This window comes from Anomaloglossus baeobatrachus, unplaced genomic scaffold (assembly GCF_048569485.1).
Source record: "Anomaloglossus baeobatrachus isolate aAnoBae1 unplaced genomic scaffold, aAnoBae1.hap1 Scaffold_148, whole genome shotgun sequence".
Lineage (NCBI taxonomy): Eukaryota > Metazoa > Chordata > Amphibia > Anura > Aromobatidae > Anomaloglossus > Anomaloglossus baeobatrachus.
Genome location: NW_027441918.1, coordinates 387,662 through 413,953, shown reverse-complemented (window position 1 = coordinate 413,953; position 26,292 = coordinate 387,662). Strand labels below are relative to the sequence as shown.

The 26,292-nt window shown below is 51.6% G+C and overlaps 1 protein-coding gene across 1 annotated transcript in view; it reads left to right on the top strand.

The window, feature by feature from the left end:
• Positions 1-24,137: 24,137 nt before the first annotated feature.
• Positions 24,138-26,292, top strand: part of LOC142260636 (uncharacterized) — a 155,108-nt gene continuing 152,953 nt past the window's right edge. The window contains exon 1 of the mRNA XM_075332028.1: positions 24,138-24,206. The gene's annotated coding sequence lies outside the window, so the exon portion shown is untranslated. The remainder of the gene's footprint in view (positions 24,207-26,292) is intronic.

Genomic DNA, 26,292 nt, shown 5'->3' with positions numbered 1-26,292 from the left:
AATCAGCTGATTAAGTCACCCGACCGCATCAGCTGATCATTTAAGCCGGCCGGGCGGTAACAAGCCGGCGTCACCGCTGCACTTATACGATCAGCTAATGCGTCAGGTGACCGCATCAGGTGATCAGCGGCCGGTCCTGCAGCTATCGGACAAGCCCGGGAGTCTGCACACAGCCAGAGCAGGGGTGGCGGTACCTGGAAGAGGAGCTGGGAGCGGATGTGTCCCGGGAGTCTGCAGACAGGTGAGTATGAGATTATTATTTTTTTTTTTTCTACTGTTCACGTATTGATTTCACAGCTGCCTCCACCTCCCGCCCGGACATGGTGCCGGACAGGAGCGGACATGGCGCCGGACAGAAGGTGGAAGCAGCGGTGGCGGTACCGGGAGGATTCACGCTTCTGTGTTTACTGACAGAAGGAATCCTCTTCCTGTACACGTCACTTTACTGCCCACCCCCTGCGTTTATAGCTGCATTTTTAGTCATAGAAACGCACTAAAACGCAGCTATATTTGCAATTTGCGTTTTTCATTGCGTTTTTGAACATCTCATTGAACTCGATGGGTGGAAAACGCAGTGAAAAATGCAGAAATAATTGACATGCGCCGTTATTGTGGGCACCACAAAAACGCAGCAAAAAAAAACGCTGTGTGCAGCCAGCAAAAATGAAAACTCATAGACTTTGCTGGGGAAGCAAAGCCATGCAGTTTTCTGAGCAAAAACGCACCCGAAAAACGCACTGTGCGCACATAGCCTAAGGTCTGACTGTGACTCGGCCACTCCCATACATTTCCACGTTTCCCCTTACACCCTCCAGTGCGGCTTTAGCAGGAGCTTTGGGTCATCGTCTTGTTGGAAGGTGAAACCTCCGTCCCAGACTCATCACTAATCACAATAATCAATCATCGTGATGAGAATTCAAACTTCCGACCAACATAAAACATTTTCCAAATGATGGTGATGTAAAGCCGGCAGCCGGGAAACGTCATTTATTCACCATGTGAGGTCTGACTGGATTAAATGGATAATCAATAAAAGTTTGGAAATTACTATTTTGTTGGTCTTTTTGTAAAAATGTTTATTTCTAAAAATATCACCTTAAATTTACCATTTAATAATCGAATGTGATAGAAAAAAATACAATCTCCAAATCACTGCGACATCTTAAAATATTGCAGAGTTATTACCACATAGTGAGCTATCAGATTTTGTCTGGTCACTGAGGGGTTAACAACATATTTGCAGGTTAATAGCATTTTTAAATTAAGGCTACTTTCACACTTGCGTTCAGCGCAATCCGCCTCTATGGAGAATAGCACAGTCCGTTAACGCACTGCGCTATTCTCCATAGACTTGTATTGACGACGCACCGTAACGTAAGTGTCAGCGTTGCATCTGCTGGACGACGCTGCGTCGTTATTTTCACGCAGCTTCGAGCGGAGGGAACGCTACATGTAGCCTTTTTTGGGTCGTTTAAATAACGCACCTTGACTGATTCCGTTAGAATCCGCCAAGGTGTCTAATGATTGTCTATGGTGGTTGATTCCACCGCTATGCGCTAAGCGGCAGAATCCGCTCACTGATTCCGTCATGTTCTACTGAGCATGCTCAGCATGTCCAGCAGAACGATCGAAATAGTTTAAAATTACTCCTGGTCTCTCTCCCCCCTCTCTCATACTCTCACCGATCACGGGCACGGCGCTGCACAGTTGTCACAAAGCTCCGGCGGCTTTTCCTCTTTTGAAAATGCCGACCGCTCATTATTCCATCTAGTATTCACTGCTTCCCCCGCCCACCGATGCCTATTATTGGTTGCAGTCAGACACGCCCCCACGCTGAGGGACAGCTGTCTCACTGCAACCAATCACAGCCGCCGGTGAGCAGGTCTATATCGTGCAGTACAATAAATAAATGAATAATAAAAAAAAAACGGCGTGCGGTTCCCTCCTAATTTTGATACTAGCCATGATAAAGCCACACGGCTGAAGGCTGGTATTCTCAGGATGGGGAGCCCCATGTTATGGGGAGCCCAGCAGCAGCCCGGGATTGCCGCATCCATTAGATGCAACAGTCCCGGAACTCTACCCGGCTCATCACGAATTGCCCTGGTGCGGTGGCAATCGAGGTAATAAGGAGTTAATGGCAGCAGCCCATAGCTGCCACTAAGTCCTAGGTTAATCATGGCAGGCGTCTATGAGACACCCACAATGCTTAACCTGTAAGTGAAAGTAAATAAACACATACACCCTAAAAAATACTTTATTTGGTATAAAAGATAAAAAAAACTCGCTCTTTCACCACTTTATTAACCCCCAAATACCCCTCCAGGTTCGTCGTAATTCACACGAGGTCCCGCGACGCATCTAGCTCTGCTACATGAAGCTGACAGGATCGGCGGTAGAACACCGCCGCTCTGTCAGCTCCAGGCAGCAACTTAAGTGAGTTGCGCTGTCAGCGGGGACATCACTGAGGTAATGTGTGCAGTGATGATGGGTGCGGTAGTGCCTGCGTGTGTGCGGTGATGATGATGGGCACATTATATTATAGAGCACCATATAGGACGCATTATATTATGGAGTATCATATAGGGTGCATTATATTATGGAGTACCATAGAGGGTGCACTATATTATGGAGCATCATATAGGACGCATTATATTATGGAGCATCATATAGGGCACATTATATTATGGAGCATCATATAGGGCGCATTACAGTTAGGTCCAGAAATATTTGGACAGTGACACAAGTTTTGTTATTTTAGCTGTTTGCAAAAACATGTTCAGAAATACAATTATATATATAATATGGGCTGAAAGTGCACACTCCCAGCTGCAATATGAGAGTTTTCACATCCAAATCGGAGAAAGGGTTTAGGAATCATAGCTCTGTAATGCATAGCCTCCTCTTTTTCAAGGGACCAAAAGTAATTGGACAAGGGACTCTAAGGGCTGCAATTAACTCTGAAGGCGTCTCCCTCGTTAACCTGTAATCAATGAAGTACTTAAAAGGTCTGGGGTTGATTACAGGTGTGTGGTTTTGCATTTGGAAGCTGTTGCTGTGACCAGAAAACATGCGGTCTAAGGAACTCTCAATTGAGGTGAAGCAGAACATCCTGAGGCTGAAAAAAAAGAAAAAAATCCATCAGAGAGATAGCAGACATGCTTGGAGTAGCAAAATCAACAGTCGGGTACATTCTGAGAAAAAAGGAATTGACTGGTGAGCTTGGGAACTCAAAAAGGCCTGGGCGTCCACGGATGACAACAGTGGTGGATGATTGCCGCATACTTTCTTTGGTGAAGAAGAACCCGTTCACAACATCAACTGAAGTCCAGAACACTCTCAGTGAAGTAGGTGTATCTGTCTCTAAGTCAACAGTAAAGAGAAGACTCCATGAAAGTAAATACAAAGGGTTCACATCTAGATGCAAACCATTCATCAATTCCAGAAATAGACAGGCCAGAGTTAAATTTGCTGAAAAACATCTCATGAAGCCAGCTCAGTTCTGGAAAAGTATTCTATGGACAGATGAGACAAAGATCAACCTGTACCAGAATGATGGGAAGAAAAAAGTTTGGAGAAGAAAGGGAGCGGCACATGATCCAAGGCACACCACATCCTCTGTAAAACATGGTGGAGGCAACGTGATGGCATGGGCATGCATGGCTTTCAATGGCACTGGGTCACTTGTGTTTATTGATGACATAACAGCAGACAAGAGTAGCCGGATGAATTCTGAAGTGTACCGGGATATACTTTCAGCCCAGATTCAGCCAAACGCCGCAAAGTTGATCGGACGGCGCTTCATAGTACAGATGGACAATGACCCAAAGCATACAGCCAAAGCTACCCAGGAGTTCATGAGTGCAAAAAAGTGGAACATTCTGCAATGGCCAAGTCAATCACTAGATCTTAACCCAATTGAGCATGCATTTCACTTGCTCAAATCCAGACTTAAGACGGAAAGACCCACAAACAAGCAAGACCTGAAGGCTGCGGCTGTAAAGGCCTGGCAAAGCATTAAGAAGGAGGAAACCCAGCGTTTGGTGATGTCCATGGGTTCCAGACTTAAGGCAGTGATTGCCTCCAAAGGATTCGCAACAAAATATTGAAAATAAAAATATTTTGTTTGGGTTTGGTTTATTTGTCCAATTACTTTTGTCCTCCTAAAATGTGGAGTGTTTGTAAAGAAATGTGACAATTCCTACAATTTCTATCAGATATTTTTGTTCAAACCTTCAAATTAAACGTTACAATCTGCACTTGAATTCTGTTGTAGAGGTTTCATTTCAAATCCAATGTGGTGGCATGCAGAGCCCAACTCGCCAAAATTGTGTCACTGTCCAAATATTTCTGGACCTAACTGTATTTTATGGAGTATCATATATGACGCATTATATTATGGAGCATCATAGACGGCGCATTATATTATGGAGTATCATATAGGGCACATTATATTATGGAGCACCATATAGGACGCATTATCTTATGGAGTATCATAGAGGGTGCATTATATTATGGAGTATCATATAGGGCACATTATATTATGGAGTACCATAGAGGGCGCATTATATTATGGAGCATCATATAGGGTGCATTATATTATGGAGCATCATAGAGGGCGCATTATATTATGGAGCATCATAAAGGGCGCATTATATTATGGAGCATCATAGAGGGCATATTTTATTATGGAGCACCATATAGGGCGCATTATATTATGGAGCACCATATAGGGCACATTATATTATGGAGCATCATAGAGGGCATATTATATTATGGAGCACCATATAGGGCATATTATATTATGGAGCACCATATAGGGCACATTATATTATGGAGCACCATATAGGGCACATTATATTATGGAGCATCATAGAGGGTGCATTATATTATGGAGCATCATAGAGGGCATATTATATTATGGAGCATCATAGGGAATATTGTATTATGGAGCATCATAGAGGGCATATTGTATTATGGAGCACCATATAGGGCGCATTATATTATGGAGCACCATATAGGGCGCATTATATTATGGGCATCATATAGGGCGCATTATATTATGGGCATCATATAGGGCGCATTATATTATGGGCATCATATAGGGCGCATTATATTATGGAGCATCATATAGGATGCATTACACTGTATGGAGCACCATATAGGGCACATTATATTATGGGCATCATATAGGGCGCATTATATTATGGGCATCATATAGGGCGCATTATATTATGGAGCACCATATAGGGCGCATTATATTATGGGCATCATAGAGGGTGCATTATATTATGGAGCATCATACAGGATGCATTACACTGTATGGAGGGCTATGTGGGACACATTATTCTGTACAGAAGACTATATGGGGCACACTGTATGATATGGGAGGCAATGTAGGGGGAATTCTAGTCTATAGAGGACTATATAGGGAATCTAGGTGGTTCAGTAGAATGAATATTACTTTCTAAGAGCTGCAAAGCTGGGAAACAATATATCCACCCCCCACCCTTACAGCCGTGTAGCTAATGCCCATTACATTACAAGAAAAAAATGACTGGCTCCCCCCCTGGAGAACTACCAAAGAGGAACGGTGCAGGGATCAGGAAACAGCCGGACCGGGATGCAGCCAATCACTGACCCTGAAGAGAAAGAAGGATCCCGCAGCCAAGTTCCAATTGAATTAAAAATGTTTATTTATTCAACAAAGATATAAAAGGCTTCTTCACTGATAATAATTCCAGTTTACATGGCCGGGGGGAAGAACGGACGCGTTTCACAGCGACAACTCCTTACTCTGAGTTCAGAATAAAGAACTGCTGCATGAATATTTCACTCTTCATTTGTGGACCTGAGATAATCGGCCACATACTGGAGAAGATTGTTTTTATCATGGACACGACATTATTTTGCTGGCAATATATTCAGGGATATTCTCAAATATACCCATTACATTACACCACTGCTCCCATAGAAGTGGACGGAGCGGCAGGGGTCACACATTACACCACTGCTCCCACAGAAGTGGACAGAGCGGCGGGGGTCACACATTACACCACTGCTTCCATAGAAGTGGACGGAGCAGGGGGTCACACTTTACACCACTGCTCCCATAGAAGTGGACAGAGCGGGGGGTCACACATTACACCACTGCTCCCACAGAAGTGGACGGAGCGGCGGGGGTTACACATTACACCACTGCTCCCATAGAAGTGGACGAAGCGGGGGGTCACACATTACACCACTGCTCCCATAGAAGTGGACGGAGCGGGGGGGTCACACATTACACCACTGCTCCCATAGAAGTGGACGGAGGAGGGTCACACATTACACCACTGCTCCCATAGAAGTGGACAGAGGAGGGTCACACATTACACCACTGCTCCCATAGAAGTGGACGGAGCGGGGGTCACACATTACACCACTGCTCCCATAGAAGTTGACGGAGGAGGGTCACCCATTACACCACTGCTCCCATAGAAGTGGACAGAGGAGGGTCACACATTACACCACTGCTCCCATAGAAGTGGAAGGAGCGGGGGTCACATTACACCACTGCTCCCAAAGAAGTGGACGGAGGAGGGTCACACATTGCACCACTGCTCCCATAGAAGTGGACAGAGGAGGGTCACACATTACACCATTGCTCCCATAGAAGTGGACGGAGCGGGGGTCACACATTACACCACTGCTCCCATAGAAGTGGATGGAGTGGCGGGGGTCACACATTACACCACTGCTCCCATAGAAGTGGACGGAGCGGCGGGGGTCACACATTACACCACTGATCCCATAGAAGTGGACTGAGGAGGGTCACACATTACACCACTGCTCCCATAGAAGTGGACGGAGCGGGGGTCACACATTACACCACTGCTCCCATAGAAGTGGATGGAGCGGCGGGGGTCACACATTACACCACTGCTCCCATAGAAGTGGACAGAGGAGGGTCACACATTACACCACTGCTCCCATAGAAGTGGACGGAGCGGGGGTCACACATTACACCACTGCTCCTCATAGAAGTGGACGGACCCCAACCCCCCATCAACACCTCCTATTCATTCTCCTCTTTTACCCCCCAAACCCCCCATCACCCCACTTCACTAGTAATTCACTCTTAGGACATCAACATCATATAAATCTGCTGAGATGTGGGTACGAGCTCTTATGGCTCCTGTATGTTTTATATTACAGAGGTGTAAAATGAATGGAAAGAGAAATGATTAGAAGCTGAACAGATGATGCCTGTAATGAGGATCTCTGGGGGAATTGGGGGTCTGTAGAGAAACCTGATCATGGGAAGCGTGGGCAGGACATGGACGCTATAATGGTGTCTGGAGCGGGGGGAAAAGCTGCCACAAGGCGCAAAGATGACACTTCAAAATGGAAATAAGCCACTTTACTAAAGGTAGAAAGTAAAGATTTTTCCAAAGCTCAGTTAAGGCTATGTGCACACGCTGCAGTGTTTCTTCAGCAAACAAACCCATCCACTGGCCAAAAAAAAAACCAAAAACACCTGCATGTCAATGTGTTTTTGGCCCAATGATGGGTACATTTTTTTTTCCAATTTTCCCTATATACAATGCAATAACACAGGTCAGAAAGGCTATGGCTATGTGCGCACACTGCAGCTCTGTACTGACCACAAAGATGCACGTTTTTGGCCTAAAAAACGCATCCAAAAATCGCATGTTTTGCCGCGGTTTTGATACTGCATTTTTTTTTAAAGGAGAAACAAAACAGGATAGGATAATTGATAGCTCGAATAGATAGAAAAAATAGAAGAGATAAAACATAGAATAGATAAGAAAAAAACAGACTATATTCTGTTATGTCTATCGATAGAGGGATAACTAGCTTGGCCAACTGTTTTTCTTCTTTTTTTTTTCTTTTTTGGTAAAAAAAAAATAACGTGGGGTCCCCCCCATTTTTCATATCCATCATAGGAACAGCAACAGCTGCGGACTACAACCCTCAGCTGTCTGCTGTACCTTGGCTGGTTATGAAAAATTGAGGGGATCCGAGGTTTTTTTTTAATTTTTTAAAGTGACGTGGGGTCCCTCCCCCCTTTTTCTAAAACTAGCTAAGGTGCAGCAGACAACTGGGGGCTGAGGTTATTAGGGTGGGAAGGGCCATAAGTTATTTGGCCCTTTCCAGCCTAACAATAGCAGCTCACAGCTGCACCAGAAGTGGAGCATCCATTAGATGCGCCAATTCTGGCGTGGGCTCCGGCTCTTCCCATTGCCCTGGTGCGGGTTAATAAGGAGTTAATAGCAGCCCATTGCTGCCACTAAGTCCTAGATTAGTGATGGCAGGCATCTGAGACACCCATCACTAATCTGTAAGTTAAAGGAAAATAACACAAACACCCCAAAACTCCGTTATTTGAAATAAGACAAAAAAAGCCCCCTCTTTCACCATTTTATTAACCCATAAAACAGTCCTCCAGGTCCGATGTAATCTACACGAGGTCCCACGACTCATCCAGTACTGCTACATCTGAATCTCACAGCAAGAGCCATAGAACATGACTGCTTGCTGTGAGGTTCAGGCCGCGACTAAAGTGAGCCATGCAATCAGTGGTGACATCACTCGGGTGATGTGCCGTCACAGCTGGAGTACTCAATCTGACCGGAAATCACATGAGTGACGTCACCGCTGATCCCGCGGCTCACTCCAGTTGCTGCATGGAGCTCACAGCGGGCAGTTTTGTTTTATGGTGCTCGTTGTGAACTTCAAATGTAGTAGTGCTGGACTTGTCGTAGGACCGCGTGTGGATTACGTCGAACCTGGTGGGGTGTTTGGGGGTTAATAAAGTGGTGAAAGAGGATGCTTTTTTGTCTTTTATTTTAACTAAAGGATTTTTGGGGAGTTTGTGTTTATTTACTTTCACTTACAGATTAGTGATGGGGGGGGTCTTATAGACGCCTGCCATCAGTAATCTATGATTAAGTGGCAGCTATTAATTACTTATTACCCAATTGCCACTGTATCAATGCAATTGGGATGATTCGGCAAACTGATATTTTTAGGCTGGGGCAGCCTAATAAACAGGTCTCCCCAGTCTGAGAATACCAGCCCCCAGCTGTGGGGCTTTATTTTGGCTGGGTATAAGGGGACCGCACGCCGTTATTATTTATTTTACTACATGATATAGACCCGCCCACCAACGTCTGTGATGAGCTGTAGTCAGAAAGCTGTCATTCAGCGTGGGGGCGCGTCTGACTGCAACCAATCACAGCCACCAGTGGGTGGGGGAAGCAGTGAATATGTATTAGCCTAATGAGCAGCCCGGGAAGAAGAGAGGCTGTGGGAGTAGTAGCGGTGCTGTTGAGTGTGAAGTGCTGGTTCCTACCCCTTTGCGCCAGATTCTGGTTCCCATAGACTTTATATGAGGACCAGCATCTGGCCAGATACCATGGATCAATCCCCCACCGACGTCAAGTGAGCCGGCAATTGATATGCCAGTCCTCCAAAACGCAGGGACAAAACGCAGAAAGAAGTGACATGCTGCATCTTTTTTCTGCAACCAAAACTGCAAGGAACAAAGAAGCAACGTGCGCACAGCCTGTCTGAATTCTCATAGACTTTGCTGGGGGAAGGCAATTCATGCAGTTTTGGGCAACAAACTGCACCCAAAAATGGAGCAAAAAACGCAGTGTGCACACAGGGTCTAAAGATGGAATTGCTGCTGGTCAACTTGCAAGACCTGTCACAGTGGCCGGTGTGTAATGTGTGGCAGATGGACAGGAGGTGTGAGAACGGCCTCTACCGCACCACATCCTCAGCTCTTCATTATATTACCTGGCCGGTGTGTAATGTGTGGCAGATGGACAGGAGGTATGAGAACGGCCTCTGACCGCACCACATCCTTAGCTCTTCATTGTATTACCTGGCCGGTGTGTAATGTGTGGCAGACGGACAGGAGGTGTGAGAACGGCCTCTGACCGCACCACAGCCTTAGCTCTTCATTGTATTACCTGGCCGGTGTGTAATGTGTGGCAGATGGACAGGAGGTATGAGAACGACCTCTGACCGCACCACATCCTTAGCTCTTCATTGTATTACCTGGCCGGTGTGTAATGTGTGGCAGATGGACAGGAGGTATGAGAACGGCCTCTGACCGCACCACATCCTCAGCTCTTCATTATATTACCTGGTCGGTGTGTAATGTGTGGCAGATGGACAGGAGGTATGAGAATGGCCTCCGACCGCACCACATCCTCAGCTCTTCATTATATTACCTGGCCGGTGTGTAATGTGTGGCAGATGGACAGGAGGTGTGAGAACGACCTCTATCGCACCACATCCTTAGCTCTTCATTATATTACCTGGCCGGTGTGTAATGTGTGGCAGATGGACAGGAGGTATGAGAATGGCCTCTGACCGCACCACATCCTTAGCTCTTCATTATATTACCTGGCCGGTGTGTAATGTGTGGCAGATGGACAGGAGGTATGAGAACGGCCTCTACCGCACCACATCCTTAGCTCTTCATTGTATTACCTTGCAGGTGTGTAATGTGTGGTAGACGGACAGGAGGTATGAGAACGGCCTCTACCGCACCACATCCTCAGCTCTTCATTATATTACCTGGCCGGTGTGTAATGTGTGGCAGATGGACAGGAGGTATGAGAACGGCCTCTGACCGCACCACATCCTTAGCTCTTCATTGTATTACCTGGCCGGTGTGTAATGTGTGGCAGATGGACAGGAGGTATGAGAACGGCCTCTGACCGCACCACATCCTTAGCTCTTCATTGTATTACCTGGCCGGTGTGTAATGTGTGGCAGATGGACAGGAGGTATGAGAACGGCCTCTGACCGCACCACATCCTTAGCTCTTCATTGTATTACCTGGCCGGTGTGTAATGTGTGGCAGATGGACAGGAGGTGTGAGAACGGCCTCTACCGCACCACATCCTTAGCTCTTCATTGTATTACCTGGCCGGTGTGTAATGTGTGGCAGATGGACAGGAGGTATGAGAACGGCCTCTACCGCACCACATCCTTAGCTCTTCATTGTATTACCTGGCCGGTGTGTAATGTGTGGCAGATGGACAGGAGGTATGAGAACGGCCTCTACCGCACCACATCCTTAGCTCTTCATTGTATTACCTGGCCGGTGTGTAATGTGTGGCAGACGGACAGGAGGTATGAGAACGGCCTCTGACCGCACCACATCCTCAGCTCTTCATTATATTACCTGGCCGGTGTGTAATGTGTGGTAGATGGACAGGAGATATGAGAACGGCCTCTGACCGCACCACATCCTCAGCTCTCCATTGTATTACCTGGCCGGTGTGTAATGTGTGGCAGACGGACAGGAGGTGTGAGAATGGCCTCTGACCGAACCACAGCCTTAGCTCCTCATTGTATTACCTGGCCGGTGTGTAATGTGTGGCAGACGGACAGGAGGTATGAGAACGGCCTCTACCGCACCACATCCTCAGCTCTTCATATTATTACCTGGCCGGTGTGTAGTGTGTGGCAGATGGACAGGAGGTATGAGAACGGCCTCTGACCGCACCACATCCTTAGCTCTTCATTATATTACCTGGCCGGTGTGTAATGTGTGGCAGATGGACAGGAGGTGTGAGAACGGCCTCTGACCGCACCACATCCTTAGCTCTTCATTATATTACCTGGCCGGTGTGTAATGTGTGGCAGATGGACAGGAGGTGTGAGAACGGCCTCTACCGCACCACATCCTTAGCTCTTCATTGTATTACCTTGCAGGTGTGTAATGTGTGGTAGACGGACAGGAGGTATGAGAACGGCCTCTACCGCACCACATCCTTAGCTCTTCATTGTATTACCTGGCCGGTGTGTAATGTGTGGCAGATGGACAGGAGGTGTGAGAACGGCCTCTACCGCACCACATCCTTAGCTCTTCATTGTATTACCTTGCAGGTGTGTAATGTGTGGTAGACGGACAGGAGGTATGAGAACGGCCTCTACCGCACCACATCCTTAGCTCTTCATTGTATTACCTGGCTGGTGTGTAATGTGTGGTAGATGGACAGGAGGTATGAGAACGGCCTCTGACCGCACCACATCCTCAGCTCTCCATTGTATTACCTGGCCGGTGTGTAATGTGTGGCAGATGGACAGGAGGTATGAGAACGGCCTCTGACCGCACCACATCCTCAGCTCTTCATTATATTACCTGGCCGGTGTGTAATGTGTGGTAGATGGACAGGAGATATGAGAACGGCCTCTGACCGCACCACATCCTCAGCTCTCCATTGTATTACCTGGCCGGTGTGTAATGTGTGGCAGACGGACAGGAGGTGTGAGAATGGCCTCTGACCGAACCACAGCCTTAGCTCCTCATTGTATTACCTGGCCGGTGTGTAATGTGTGGCAGACGGACAGGAGGTATGAGAACGGCCTCTGACCGCACCACAGCCTTAGCTCTTCATTGTATTACTGTCGCGGGCGGAGGAGGGGACGCCGCGCTCTCCCTTCTGCTGCTCGGGTCCGGCTGGCACTGCGGCCTGCTGCTGCCGCTGCTCGGTGGCTCGAGCGATGGGCCGGAGCCCGGGGACTCGAGCGGCGCTCCTCGCCCGTGAGTGAAAGGGGGTTTGTTTTTGGGTGTTGGGGTTTGTTTATTGTCCGTGACGCCACCCACGGTTGTGGTGATTTGTTAGCACCACCGCTGCTCGGTATGGGGATCCCGGGAAGGATGGTATGGAGCAGCCAGTTGTTGTGTTGCCCCTCCGTGGGTAGGGGTTGGTGATCCCGGGGCCCAGTGATGAGGTGGGAGGTGCAGGGCTTGGTGGGCGCAGGGACGCGGGGGCAGCGCTGTGCCTTGCGGCACTGTGGTACTCACTCAGCCTGAGACGATGACACAGTTCTCGGTAAAACACACGGCTGGAAAGACGGTTCCCACGGACGGCTGCACTTGCTTTCCCCAGTAGGTGACGGTGACGGTCACTCTGTCCTGCACCTAAGTTTACAATGGTTGCGATGGGTTCCCACCGGTAACCCGCTCTCCGGCTTCAAGCTGGACCGAAGGAGCCCTACTTTGCCCGCAGGCGCTGGCCCTGAGAAACTGGTGCCCTGGCGGTGGCGGTGTCTCTCCTCAATGGTTGGACTGTTGCCTTCAATCGGGACTTAGTTGTTTGGAGACAGACGTCCCCTTCACTGACGGATTTGGCAAATTTACGGCGACTCCAAGCCTTGCCGGGGTCCGAGAGGCCCCTGCCCTGGTGCTGACTGTTCTTCGTATACTGCTCCAGACCGCCGGGCCACTACCCGTCCGCGGTCCTTCCAGCAACCTCCGAGCAGTCCCCCTCCAGACTGTCACTGCCGTTGCTGACCTTGCTGACCTGTCCTGCACACAGCCGGACTAACTTCAGGCTTTCTTACTGACACTTTTACTCTTTTCTTCTGTTTCTCTACTACTTCACTTCCACTTCACTTAGCTCCTCACTCAATTGTTTACTCCTTCTTGTCCAAACCCTAAGGCTATGTGCCCACGCTGCGGATTTACCGCGGATTTTGCCGCGGATTTACCGCGGATTTGCCGAAAATCTGCAGCAGCGGCACTTCCAAGCCATTTCAATGGCATTTTGGAAATGCTGTGCCCATGCTGCGGATTTTTCCGCGGCGGATTTGCCGCGGATTTTGATCCGGAAAAATCTGCAGCATGTCAATTATTGTTGCGGATTTTGTTGCGGATTTTTCCCATGCAAGTCAATGCAAGGTGTAAAATCCGCAAGAAATCCGCAGGTCTGTTCCCACAGGCTCTTTTTCCTGCGGATTTGGTGCGGATTTCGCAAACAAATCCGCAGGAAGTGATGTAGGATAGTTCAGGAAGAGGAAATTTCACCAGTTTGTAGTGTAGAGTAGTGGCAGTGTAGTCGTGTTGTGTCCGGACTCTGGATTGCCAGCTAAAAGCAGCTAGTTACAGGCTGCTTGCTTTTAGCTGGCAAAACAGGATCCCAGGTATTTTTTCACAATTCTTTTTAAAAAAAAAAAAAAGTGCTCCGCTGTATTTTCACTGTCCAGCCCGATGCAAGCAAGCAACTGAGGGCTGTGCTTCTCAGCGGGATAAGGCTGAAGCATTCTCAGCCCCTCCCGCTGAGAAAAACAGTCCTCAGCTGCCCCTGAAAATGGCGGCTCCGTTGTGAAGCGCCATTCACAGGTGCTGTACCGAGGCTCATCCAGCTGCCCTGATGCATTGGCTGGCTGGGTAATTACGGGGTTAATGCCAGTTTTCTGCAAACTGGCACTAAGCCCGAGGTTCATAATGTCATGCCTGTGTAGACACGGCCATTATGAACCTCCGTTTGGTACTAAAGAAAAGAAAACACTTTTTTTTTAAATTTTATTTGAAAGAAAAACACACACACATCCCTGATTGCCATCTTTATTACTCCCTGAATCGCCCGATGATAATCCATGACAACTCCGAGCCGGGCTCCGATGTGCACCCGGCTGACCCGGGCACTGACGTCAGCCGGTGACAGCAGCCGTCAGTGTATTATTAAATGCTGCACAGCTCTCTTCCGGCAGCTGGGAACGTCTGATATCAGAGCCCTGGTCAGCTGACTTAATTCGCGAGCGCAGGCGGGTCAGCTGACGATGTGCACTCATGTGACCCGGGCACGGACGTCAGCCGGTCCCAGCAGCCGTCGGTGTTCGAGATGCTGCAAAGCTCTCTTCCGGCTGCTGATACCGGCTGACGTCCGTGCCCGGGTCACATGAGTGCACATCGGAGCCCGGCACATCAGCTGATCGGTGTGCAGTCAGCTGACCCGCCCGCGCTCGCGAATTAAGTCAGCTGACCAGGGCTCTGACGTCAGACGTTCCCAGATGCCGGAAGAGAGCTGTGCAGCATTTAATACACTGACGGCTGCTGTGACCGGCTGACGCTGTGACTCGGGCTCAGCTATGAACTGAGCTGACCCGGCCAGTGAGTTCTGCCGCTCACAGCAGCCGGCAGAGAGCAAACCAGTGATTACAATTGTCCTGGATTAACCTCTGAGGCTTGGGAGTAATAAAGATGGCAATCAGGGATGTGTGTGTGTTTTTCTTTCAAATAAAATTTTTCAAAAGTGTTTTCTTTTATTTAGTACCAAACGGAGGTTCATAATGGCCGTATCTACACAGGCATGACATTATGAACCTTGGGCTTAGTGCCAGTTTGCAGAAAACTGGCATTAACTCCGTTATATTACCCAGCCAGCCAATGCATCAGGGCAGCTGGATGAGCCTCGGTACAGCACCTGTGAATGGCGCTTCACAACGGAGCCGCCATTTTCAGGGGCAGCTGAGGACTGTTTTTCTCAGCGGGAGGGGCAGAGAATGCTTCAGCCTTATCCCGCTGAGAAGCACAGCCCTCAGTTGCTTGCTTGCATCGGGCTGGACAGTGAAAATACAGCGGAGCACATTTTTTTTTTTTTTTTTTAAAATAACAGTGAAAGGGAACATGGCACCACATTTTTTGGCTGTAAGCTGCGGCCACCACCACCACTGGGTTATTATATACAGCCTGTTAAAATGCTGTATATAAGAGTGACTCGCCCACCCCAGGGCCATGGGACACCCGGTGCCGGGCCGGACTAGTCCGGTGGTAGTCAGTGGTGGCTGGGCCCGGCTCCGTGGCCCTGGTGGGTGTCAGAGAATATGTGGCTGATGACTTTAAGTTTGTGTTCGTGACGCCACCTGTGGTATGCGGCTACTAAGCCGCCGCTGCTGTGTGAGGCCTCCGGGATGATGTTGTGGCAGCAAGGATAGTACTGCTCCCCACAGGTGGAGCAATGCCCGGGGCACAGTTGGTGCTTGTAAGTGTCTATGCAGATGGAATAACAGAGGCAACTCCAAAGGTGCAGTTCAAGTTCTTTTACTCACAGTTCTTGTTACAGTTGTAGGGACCCTCAGACTGCTGGGACCACTGTCAGGGACCTCCGCCGTTTCTGGATGTTTCAGAGCGTGAAATCCGGTACCTTCTCTTTGTGTCTCTTTCTCTGCTGTCTTCACTAGCCCTGCCTTAGTTAGATGGACTTGGCTTGGCCTCCATTACAGCCTCCAGGCTGGGGGGTCACCTGTCGGCTGATTACCCCTTTTCTGAAGATCTGCTCTGGGCTCTGGCCCTGGGAGCTTGCAATTCCCCGGGCCTCGGTTTTTACTGTCTGGAGACTGTCTTTTCGCTCCTCCAGTCTCTAGGGACCGTCCCCCGTCGCAGCATATCACTCCACCGTTGTCACTGTGGAACAGGCCACCGCAGCCTGCAGCTACCCGTAGCGCCTCTGGGCCCTCGGCATCGGTACCCAACAAGGACTGCTCGTGGTACCTTACAGGACTACCCGCGGCCCTGCGACCCGTTCTTTTCTTCTCTTTCTACATGCTCACTCCTCACTCTCCCACTCCCTGAGCGAACTGACTAAACTTGACCTTTCCTATCTGTGTCTGCTTCCTGTGGCTCCTCCCACCTCCCCAGTTGCTAAGCTGTAACCTATGGGAGCAGGGATGGGTCTTACAGCCCCTCTCAGCATGCAGCATGGGAGGGTTGCCTGCCACTTTCCCTGGTCCTGTGTGTCCCTAGCAATAGGTGTAGTGTGAATTTACCATGGGACCGGAGTTCACTCTCTTCCTCCCCCAGAATGGGGCATCACACCGCAGATGGGGTGCAATGACCTGTGGCGACGGAAGCCTCAGGGGCGCCACACTCCCCCACAGCAAATCCCAGCACGTCCTCGGGCTGAAAAACAACAAAAACACATGGAGAACTGCAAAACATTTTTGGGTATGCATAACATAAACTGTAAAACATTTCTTCCCTTTATGGGAGGCACAGATCATGAACGTTGCAAACTTCTTATAAAGAAAACTCTAAGTGTGCACTTCCAGTCCATTGCACGGTTCAGGCAAATCCCCCATAATTCTGGTAGGGGGCACAACGGGTGTAACTAATTACATTTTTGGCTACTACAAGTCCAGTAGCCCGTCAGTTCGTTTCAATCCAACAAAGTGACATCTTCGACCAGCCATTAAGTCCAATGGCCTGGTTACACAAGACATATCAACAACATACCAGCCATTAAGTCCAATGGCCTGGTTACATAAGACATATAGACTACATACCAGCCACTAAGTCCAGTGGCCTGGTAAGACATAACACATACACTTCCACCGGGGCCCACACTCCAGTTCAGTGGCCCGGTAACACATAACATGGGGGTGACGTCTTCGAAAAGAAGCAGGGGCAGTTCAGTAGGAAAGGGTGGCATCTTCGCAAAGAATCAGGGGCAAAACACAAGGGACTTCTTCAAAAAGAATAAGGGGCTATGTACAATTCGGCAGCTCTTCATCTTCCTTACTCTCGAGGATAGATATCAGGATCCCACTCCGGCATGGCTCCTGGCAGCAGGTACGCTGACGAGATCATCGTCTGGGTCCCTTGAGCACTGGTCCCTGACCTTCTGCGCTGTCCTGCAGCCTGGATTGGAGTGGGGCTGCCTGTAGGCGTTGCGCGGCGCTGCTGCAGAGGGCTGCTTGTCTGCAGGGGGCTATTGCTGTGGTCCCTGGGGCCCTGCTTTGGCCGGGCGCCCTGCATCACACGCGCCATGGAGATCCTGGTCTGAGTCTCCTGGGTAACTGTCATAGGCCCGCTGTAATGTTCTGCGGCCTGGGTCTGTCTGGCCGGAGGGCTGCGGCTGCTGCTGGCAGGGGACCCGCTGCGAGATGGCATGGCGCGGCGCCACTCCGGTTCCTCCGGGGTCGCTTCTTCCTGCACAATGCGCACATGCAGCGCATACCACCCGCGGTCCCCCATCAGCCGGGCATATTCAACCACATCACCCGGCTTGGCATCGCGCCCTGGGTGGCCTCTGGGCAGGTGCTCCTCAATGTCTCTCCGGGCCACAAACACGTCCTTGCCCAGGCCGGGCTCTCGGATGAAGCCCCAGCCATCTTTCTGCCGAAAATCGATTACGGTGCCCCGTCTCACTGGGCACTCGGTCCCCTTCAGGGCCTTCCTGACTTCCTCCTTTGAGGCCAGATTTGCGACTTCTCGGGCCCTTCTTTTCTTTTCTCGGAGTTCCCGCTCCCGCTGGTACTCGGTCACCAGCCTCCGGCACGTCAGTTCGTTGGCCAGGGGGGTCGCCTTGGGGAGCAGCGGCCGCTGCAGTCCCCTAGTTTCTATGGGCGCTGCGTCCCAATTCACTCCCGGGGATGCCATTCCCAGGAGGTTCGCAGAGGGACTCGGCAGGGGGCCCACTAGTTGTTCGGGGTTCTCCCCACCCCAAGCTCCGTCTGTGGGGGTCTCAGACAGGCCTCCGGTGCCCCACCGGGCGTCCGCAGGGCAGGCCGGGAAGGCCAGAGGGTCGGTGAAGGGGCTAAGCGGGGGTTCATGGCGGGGCCCTGGGTCCGGACTGGACGGGGTTTCTGGCTGCTCACCCTGCACTTGCTCCGCGGCATCCATCCACCGTTCCAGATCCTCCGGCACCCTCGGCGTCTCTCTCCGCTTGTCCGCCTCCATGCTGCGCAGCCTCCGGGCCAGAACTCTCACTTCTTCCCGGAGCAGGTCCAGCTTGCAATCCTCTCTGCCGGCTCCTGGTGCACTCTGCTGCAGCTCCTCCGCCATGCTACCGTCCTGGAGAAGGCTGCCTGGGACACTGCTCGGGTGCTCGACCACGCCACTCGGCTGCACCCTTTCCCTTCTTGGAGGCGGGGCCGGGGGCTGCACGAGCAGCTGGCGCCAGACTGGCGCCCAGCCCATCATGGCCGGCACCACTCCACTTGCTATCAGGTACATTTTCGTTTCTGCTGGTCTGACTTTTAAACTCTTTCTGCCAGTCGGCCAGCTTATTTGGTCACCACTTCTTTTTCTTCCGCTTTCTATGGCGGGCACCGCTTCGCGCGCTTTTCTTGGACAAGGGGGCGGGGCTTCTCTTCGCGCCCTTTCTTCTTGCACGCCCCCCTTCTTCCCGCTCTCGGCAGCGCTAATGGCGGCGGTTTCTCGGCAAAGTACACAGTTCTTCAGGCGCACAGTACCCGGTGTGACCGGGCACGAAATCCTGTTCGTGACGCCAAAAGTTGACTCGCCCACCCCAGGGCCATGGGACACCCGGTGCCGGGCCGGACTAGTCCGGTGGTAGTCAGTGGTGGCTGGGCCCGGCTCCGTGGCCCTGGTGGGTGTCAGAGAATATGTGGCTGATGACTTTAAGTTTGTGTTCGTGACGCCACCTGTGGTATGCGGCTACTAAGCCGCCGCTGCTGTGTGAGGCCTCCGGGATGATGTTGTGGCAGCAAGGATAGTACTGCTCCCCACAGGTGGAGCAATGCCCGGGGCACAGTTGGTGCTTGTAAGTGTCTATGCAGATGGAATAACAGAGGCAACTCCAAAGGTGCAGTTCAAGTTCTTTTACTCACAGTTCTTGTTACAGTTGTAGGGACCCTCAGACTGCTGGGACCACTGTCAGGGACCTCCGCCGTTTCTGGATGTTTCAGAGCGTGAAATCCGGTACCTTCTCTTTGTGTCTCTTTCTCTGCTGTCTTCACTAGCCCTGCCTTAGTTAGATGGACTTGGCTTGGCCTCCATTACAGCCTCCAGGCTGGGGGGTCACCTGTCGGCTGATTACCCCTTTTCTGAAGATCTGCTCTGGGCTCTGGCCCTGGGAGCTTGCAATTCCCCGGGCCTCGGTTTTTACTGTCTGGAGACTGTCTTTTCGCTCCTCCAGTCTCTAGGGACCGTCCCCCGTCGCAGCATATCACTCCACCGTTGTCACTGTGGAACAGGCCACCGCAGCCTGCAGCTACCCGTAGCGCCTCTGGGCCCTCGGCATCGGTACCCAACAAGGACTGCTCGTGGTACCTTACAGGACTACCCGCGGCCCTGCGACCCGTTCTTTTCTTCTCTTTCTACATGCTCACTCCTCACTCTCCCACTCCCTGAGCGAACTGACTAAACTTGACCTTTCCTATCTGTGTCTGCTTCCTGTGGCTCCTCCCACCTCCCCAGTTGCTAAGCTGTAACCTATGGGAGCAGGGATGGGTCTTACAGCCCCTCTCAGCATGCAGCATGGGAGGGTTGCCTGCCACTTTCCCTGGTCCTGTGTGTCCCTAGCAATAGGTGTAGTGTGAATTTACCATGGGACCGGAGTTCACTCTCTTCCTCCCCCAGAATGGGGCATCACACCGCAGATGGGGTGCAATGACCTGTGGCGACGGAAGCCTCAGGGGCGCCACACTCCCCCACAGCAAATCCCAGCACGTCCTCGGGCTGAAAAACAACAAAAACACATGGAGAACTGCAAAACATTTTTGGGTATGCATAACATAAACTGTAAAACATTTCTTCCCTTTATGGGAGGCACAGATCATGAACGTTGCAAACTTCTTATAAAGAAAACTCTAAGTGTGCACTTCCAGTCCATTGCACGGTTCAGGCAAATCCCCCATAATTCTGGTAGGGGGCACAACGGGTGCAACTAATTACATTTTTGGCTACTACAAGTCCAGTAGCCCGTCAGTTCGTTTCAATCCAACAAAGTGACATCTTCGACCAGCCATTAAGTCCAATGGCCTGGTTACACAAGACATATCAACAACATACCAGCCATTAAGTCCAATGGCCTGGTTACATAAGACATATAGACTACATACCAGCCACTAAGTCCAGTGGCCTGGTAAGACATAACACATACACTTCCACCGGGGCCCACACTCCAGTTCAGTGGCCCGGTAACACATAACATGGGGGTGACGTCTTCGAAAAGAAGCAGGGGCAGTTCAGTAGGAAAGGGTGGCATCTTCGCAAAGAATCAGGGGCAAAACACAAGGGACTTCTTCAAAAAGAATAAGGGGCTATGTACAATTCGGCAGCTCTTCATCTTCCTTACTCTCGAGGATAGATATCAGGATCCCACTCCGGCATGGCTCCTGGCAGCAGGTACGCTGACGAGATCATCGTCTGGGTCCCTTGAGCACTGGTCCCTGACCTTCTGCGCTGTCCTGCAGCCTGGATTGGAGTGGGGCTGCCTGTAGGCGTTGCGCGGCGCTGCTGCAGAGGGCTGCTTGTCTGCAGGGGGCTATTGCTGTGGTCCCTGGGGCCCTGCTTTGGCCGGGCGCCCTGCATCACACGCGCCATGGAGATCCTGGTCTGAGTCTCCTGGGTAACTGTCATAGGCCCGCTGTAATGTTCTGCGGCCTGGGTCTGTCTGGCCGGAGGGCTGCGGCTGCTGCTGGCAGGGGACCCGCTGCGAGATGGCATGGCGCGGCGCCACTCCGGTTCCTCCGGGGTCGCTTCTTCCTGCACAATGCGCACATGCAGCGCATACCACCCGCGGTCCCCCATCAGCCGGGCATATTCAACCACATCACCCGGCTTGGCATCGCGCCCTGGGTGGCCTCTGGGCAGGTGCTCCTCAATGTCTCTCCGGGCCATAAACACGTCCTTGCCCAGGCCGGGCTCTCGGATGAAGCCCCAGCCATCTTTCTGCCGAAAATCGATTACGGTGCCCCGTCTCACTGGGCACTCGGTCCCCTTCAGGGCCTTCCTGACTTCCTCCTTTGAGGCCAGATTTGCGACTTCTCGGGCCCTTCTTTTCTTTTCTCGGAGTTCCCGCTCCCGCTGGTACTCGGTCACCAGCCTCCGGCACGTCAGTTCGTTGGCCAGGGGGGTCGCCTTGGGGAGCAGCGGCCGCTGCAGTCCCCTAGTTTCTATGGGCGCTGCGTCCCAATTCACTCCCGGGGATGCCATTCCCAGGAGGTTCGCAGAGGGACTCGGCAGGGGGCCCACTAGTTGTTCGGGGTTCTCCCCACCCCAAGCTCCGTCTGTGGGGGTCTCAGACAGGCCTCCGGTGCCCCACCGGGCGTCCGCAGGGCAGGCCGGGAAGGCCAGAGGGTCGGTGAAGGGGCTAAGCGGGGGTTCATGGCGGGGCCCTGGGTCCGGACTGGACGGGGTTTCTGGCTGCTCACCCTGCACTTGCTCCGCGGCATCCATCCACCGTTCCAGATCCTCCGGCACCCTCGGCGTCTCTCTCCGCTTGTCCGCCTCCATGCTGCGCAGCCTCCGGGCCAGAACTCTCACTTCTTCCCGGAGCAGGTCCAGCTTGCAATCCTCTCTGCCGGCTCCTGGTGCACTCTGCTGCAGCTCCTCCGCCATGCTACCGTCCTGGAGAAGGCTGCCTGGGACACTGCTCGGGTGCTCGACCACGCCACTCGGCTGCACCCTTTCCCTTCTTGGAGGCGGGGCCGGGGGCTGCACGAGCAGCTGGCGCCAGACTGGCGCCCAGCCCATCATGGCCGGCACCACTCCACTTGCTATCAGGTACATTTTCGTTTCTGCTGGTCTGACTTTTAAACTCTTTCTGCCAGTCGGCCAGCTTATTTGGTCACCACTTCTTTTTCTTCCGCTTTCTATGGCGGGCACCGCTTCGCGCGCTTTTCTTGGACAAGGGGGCGGGGCTTCTCTTCGCGCCCTTTCTTCTTGCACGCCCCCCTTCTTCCCGCTCTCGGCAGCGCTAATGGCGGCGGTTTCTCGGCAAAGTACACAGTTCTTCAGGCGCACAGTACCCGGTGTGACCGGGCACGAAATCCTGTTCGTGACGCCAAAAGTTGACTCGCCCACCCCAGGGCCATGGGACACCCGGTGCCGGGCCGGACTAGTCCGGTGGTAGTCAGTGGTGGCTGGGCCCGGCTCCGTGGCCCTGGTGGGTGTCAGAGAATATGTGGCTGATGACTTTAAGTTTGTGTTCGTGACGCCACCTGTGGTATGCGGCTACTAAGCCGCCGCTGCTGTGTGAGGCCTCCGGGATGATGTTGTGGCAGCAAGGATAGTACTGCTCCCCACAGGTGGAGCAATGCCCGGGGCACAGTTGGTGCTTGTAAGTGTCTATGCAGATGGAATAACAGAGGCAACTCCAAAGGTGCAGTTCAAGTTCTTTTACTCACAGTTCTTGTTACAGTTGTAGGGACCCTCAGACTGCTGGGACCACTGTCAGGGACCTCCGCCGTTTCTGGATGTTTCAGAGCGTGAAATCCGGTACCTTCTCTTTGTGTCTCTTTCTCTGCTGTCTTCACTAGCCCTGCCTTAGTTAGATGGACTTGGCTTGGCCTCCATTACAGCCTCCAGGCTGGGGGGTCACCTGTCGGCTGATTACCCCTTTTCTGAAGATCTGCTCTGGGCTCTGGCCCTGGGAGCTTGCAATTCCCCGGGCCTCGGTTTTTACTGTCTGGAGACTGTCTTTTCGCTCCTCCAGTCTCTAGGGACCGTCCCCCGTCGCAGCATATCACTCCACCGTTGTCACTGTGGAACAGGCCACCGCAGCCTGCAGCTACCCGTAGCGCCTCTGGGCCCTCGGCATCGGTACCCAACAAGGACTGCTCGTGGTACCTTACAGGACTACCCGCGGCCCTGCGACCCGTTCTTTTCTTCTCTTTCTACATGCTCACTCCTCACTCTCCCACTCCCTGAGCGAACTGACTAAACTTGACCTTTCCTATCTGTGTCTGCTTCCTGTGGCTCCTCCCACCTCCCCAGTTGCTAAGCTGTAACCTATGGGAGCAGGGATGGGTCTTACAGCCCCTCTCAGCATGCAGCATGGGAGGGTTGCCTGCCACTTTCCCTGGTCCTGTGTGTCCCTAGCAATAGGTGTAGTGTGAATTTACCATGGGACCGGAGTTCACTCTCTTCCTCCCCCAGAATGGGGCATCACACCGCAGATGGGGTGCAATGACCTGTGGCGACGGAAGCCTCAGGGGCGCCACAAGAGCACAGTGGTGTTGGCCGCAGCTTTTTACAAAAAAAAGTGGCGACAGGTTCCCTTTAAACATTTCTGCCCCTTTATTACAAAATGGGAGAAGAAAGGAGGGTTGGGACAGGAAATGACATAAAGAGCCTTTTTTTTCCTTCAAAACAGACGAAGCTTTATTCAGAAACACAATAGAGTACAATGGACAAAATCCGCATCAAAATCCGTAACGAAATCCGCGTCAAATCCGCACCTATGCTAAGGTGCGGATTTCGGGGGAAAGCTGCGGATTTTGATGCAGAAAAATCCGCAGGTACTTTCTCCCGTGGACACATAGCCTTAGACTAAACATTGCTTTTCTGTCTGGAAAGTTCGGGCTGGAAACATCAGGCTGCATTGTGACCACGCCCCATCACATGACCAGTGACGTCATACCTGTCAGGAGCCCGTACATTCTAGCATCTCCCCTGTGCAGAGCGGACGGATCCTGACCCTGAGGTGGGGAAGATTCAGCTTTTCCTCATTAGTTATAGAGCTGAGGTCACACTGGATTTTGGGGGAAGAAATAAAAGTGTCTCCTGTCACTACTGGGGGCTGCAGCTCGTGTATATATCACAGGGAAGGGGCTGAAGCTGCAGCACAGGGCTGTGGAGGCTTCCATAAGGAAGGGGGATATGGGGGGTTACACAGGGCAGGGGGCGATGCTGCATATTGGGGGGGCTACACAGGGCAGGGGGCGATGCTGCATATTGGGGGGGTTACACTGGATGATGCTGCATATTGGGGGGCTTACACTGGGCGATGCTGCTTCATGGGGACACATCGGGGGTGGGGACTGTAGGAAGGATGGATGGGGTATAGAAGTCCATGGCTTATCATATTTTATTTCTCTTCCTCCTTCATGGAGCTGAAATCCCTCACTGCTGAGTGTCCCTCACTGCTGAGTGTCCCTCACTGCTGAGTGTCCCTCACTGCTGAGTGTCCCTCACTGCTGAGTGTCCCTCACTGCTGAGTGTCCCTCACTGCTGAGTGTCCCTCTCTGCTGAGTGTCCCTCTCTGCTGAGTGTCCCTCTCTGCTGAGTGTCCCTCACTGCTGAGTGTTTGGTGCAGTGTAGCAGGAGGTGGGTTTCATCCTTCCATGGCCTCCAGGTCAGTGTTGGCACAGTCTGTCCTCCCTGGGCTTGTAGCTCTGCTTGTGTGGGAATTGATGGCTAGACTGTGGGCACTGAGTCTATATTGGCTCATAGTCCTGCGGTCTCTGGGGTCTGGGGGTTTCTCCAGATATGGGGTCAGTCTGTAGTCTCTGGTACGTGGTCAGTTTCTGTGAGGTGTAGATATCGGTCCTCCAGTCACTGACACCTCTCCTGGCCCTCGTCTACCATCTTCCTGATTCTGGCTTTTGTCAGGCTGCTGTGATTGGTCATTTTGTCCTGTTGGGTTTGGGAGAGCTGTGCCAGGGGTCCTGGTTCATCTGGACCACCTATATGTATCAGGGCTTTATGGTGATGGGAGTGTGGATTGTTAGGCTATGTGCCCACGCTGCGGATTTACCGCGGATTTTGCCGCGGATTTGCCGCGGATTTCCCGAAAATCTGCAGCAGCGGCACTTCCAAGCCATTTCAATGGCATTTTGGAAATGCTGTGTCCATGCTGCGGATTTTTCCGCTGCGGATTTGCCGCGGATTTTGATCCTGAAAAATCTGCAGCATGTCAATTGTTTGTTGCAGATTTGGTGCGGATTTTGGGTATAGAATGGGGAAAAAAAAAAAAAAAAATCCGCATCAAAATCCGCAAGTCGCGGATTTTCATGCAGAAAAATCCGCAGGTACATTCTACCGTGGACACATAGCCTTATTCTGTAGGTGAGACTGACATGACAGTGCCCTCTTCAGAGCTGCTAGGTGTAGAGGGAATCTGCCCAGCTCGGCCTGACAGGCGCTGTTGGAGGTGCTTTGATGGACCTGGAGAAGGCACTAAATTCCAGGTGGAATATTTCTGTTGGACTGGAATCCCACCTTGATCAATCTGGGTAGGTGTGAGGACCCCAGACTTCACTGCCGTACAGGAGGATTGGGATGATGATGGAATTGAAGATTTTTAGCCAGACCCTCACTGGAGGCTTCAGATGATGGTTTCCTTCGGATGGCATAGCAATCTCTATTGCTCATTTGTACGTCCCTGACTGGTGAATTTCCAGGCCCAGGTAGGTGTATTTGTCCTTTCCTGTGTGAGCGCAGTTGTTTAAGGTCTCTTTCACACGTCCGTCAAAATCACGCTTTTTTTCACAGACGTGTTAAAGGTGCGTATAACCCTCCGTGTGCCGTGTTTATGGCACACGTGTGTTCTCCGTGTGCTATCTGCGATAACACACGGAGAACAGGAACTTTCTGCTCACCTGTCCCTGTCCCTGCTGTCCGTGGTGCTGATCTATGGTCTCCGGCTCTGCCGACTCCCTGCTGCTGCTGCTTCCGACCCGAAATGCAGTGAATATGCGATGAGCATAATGAGTGGGGGTCGGAAGCAAGTGCCAGCAGAGACAGCAGCGCTGGAGAAGGTGAGTGTAGAAATCCCTTTTAATTCACAG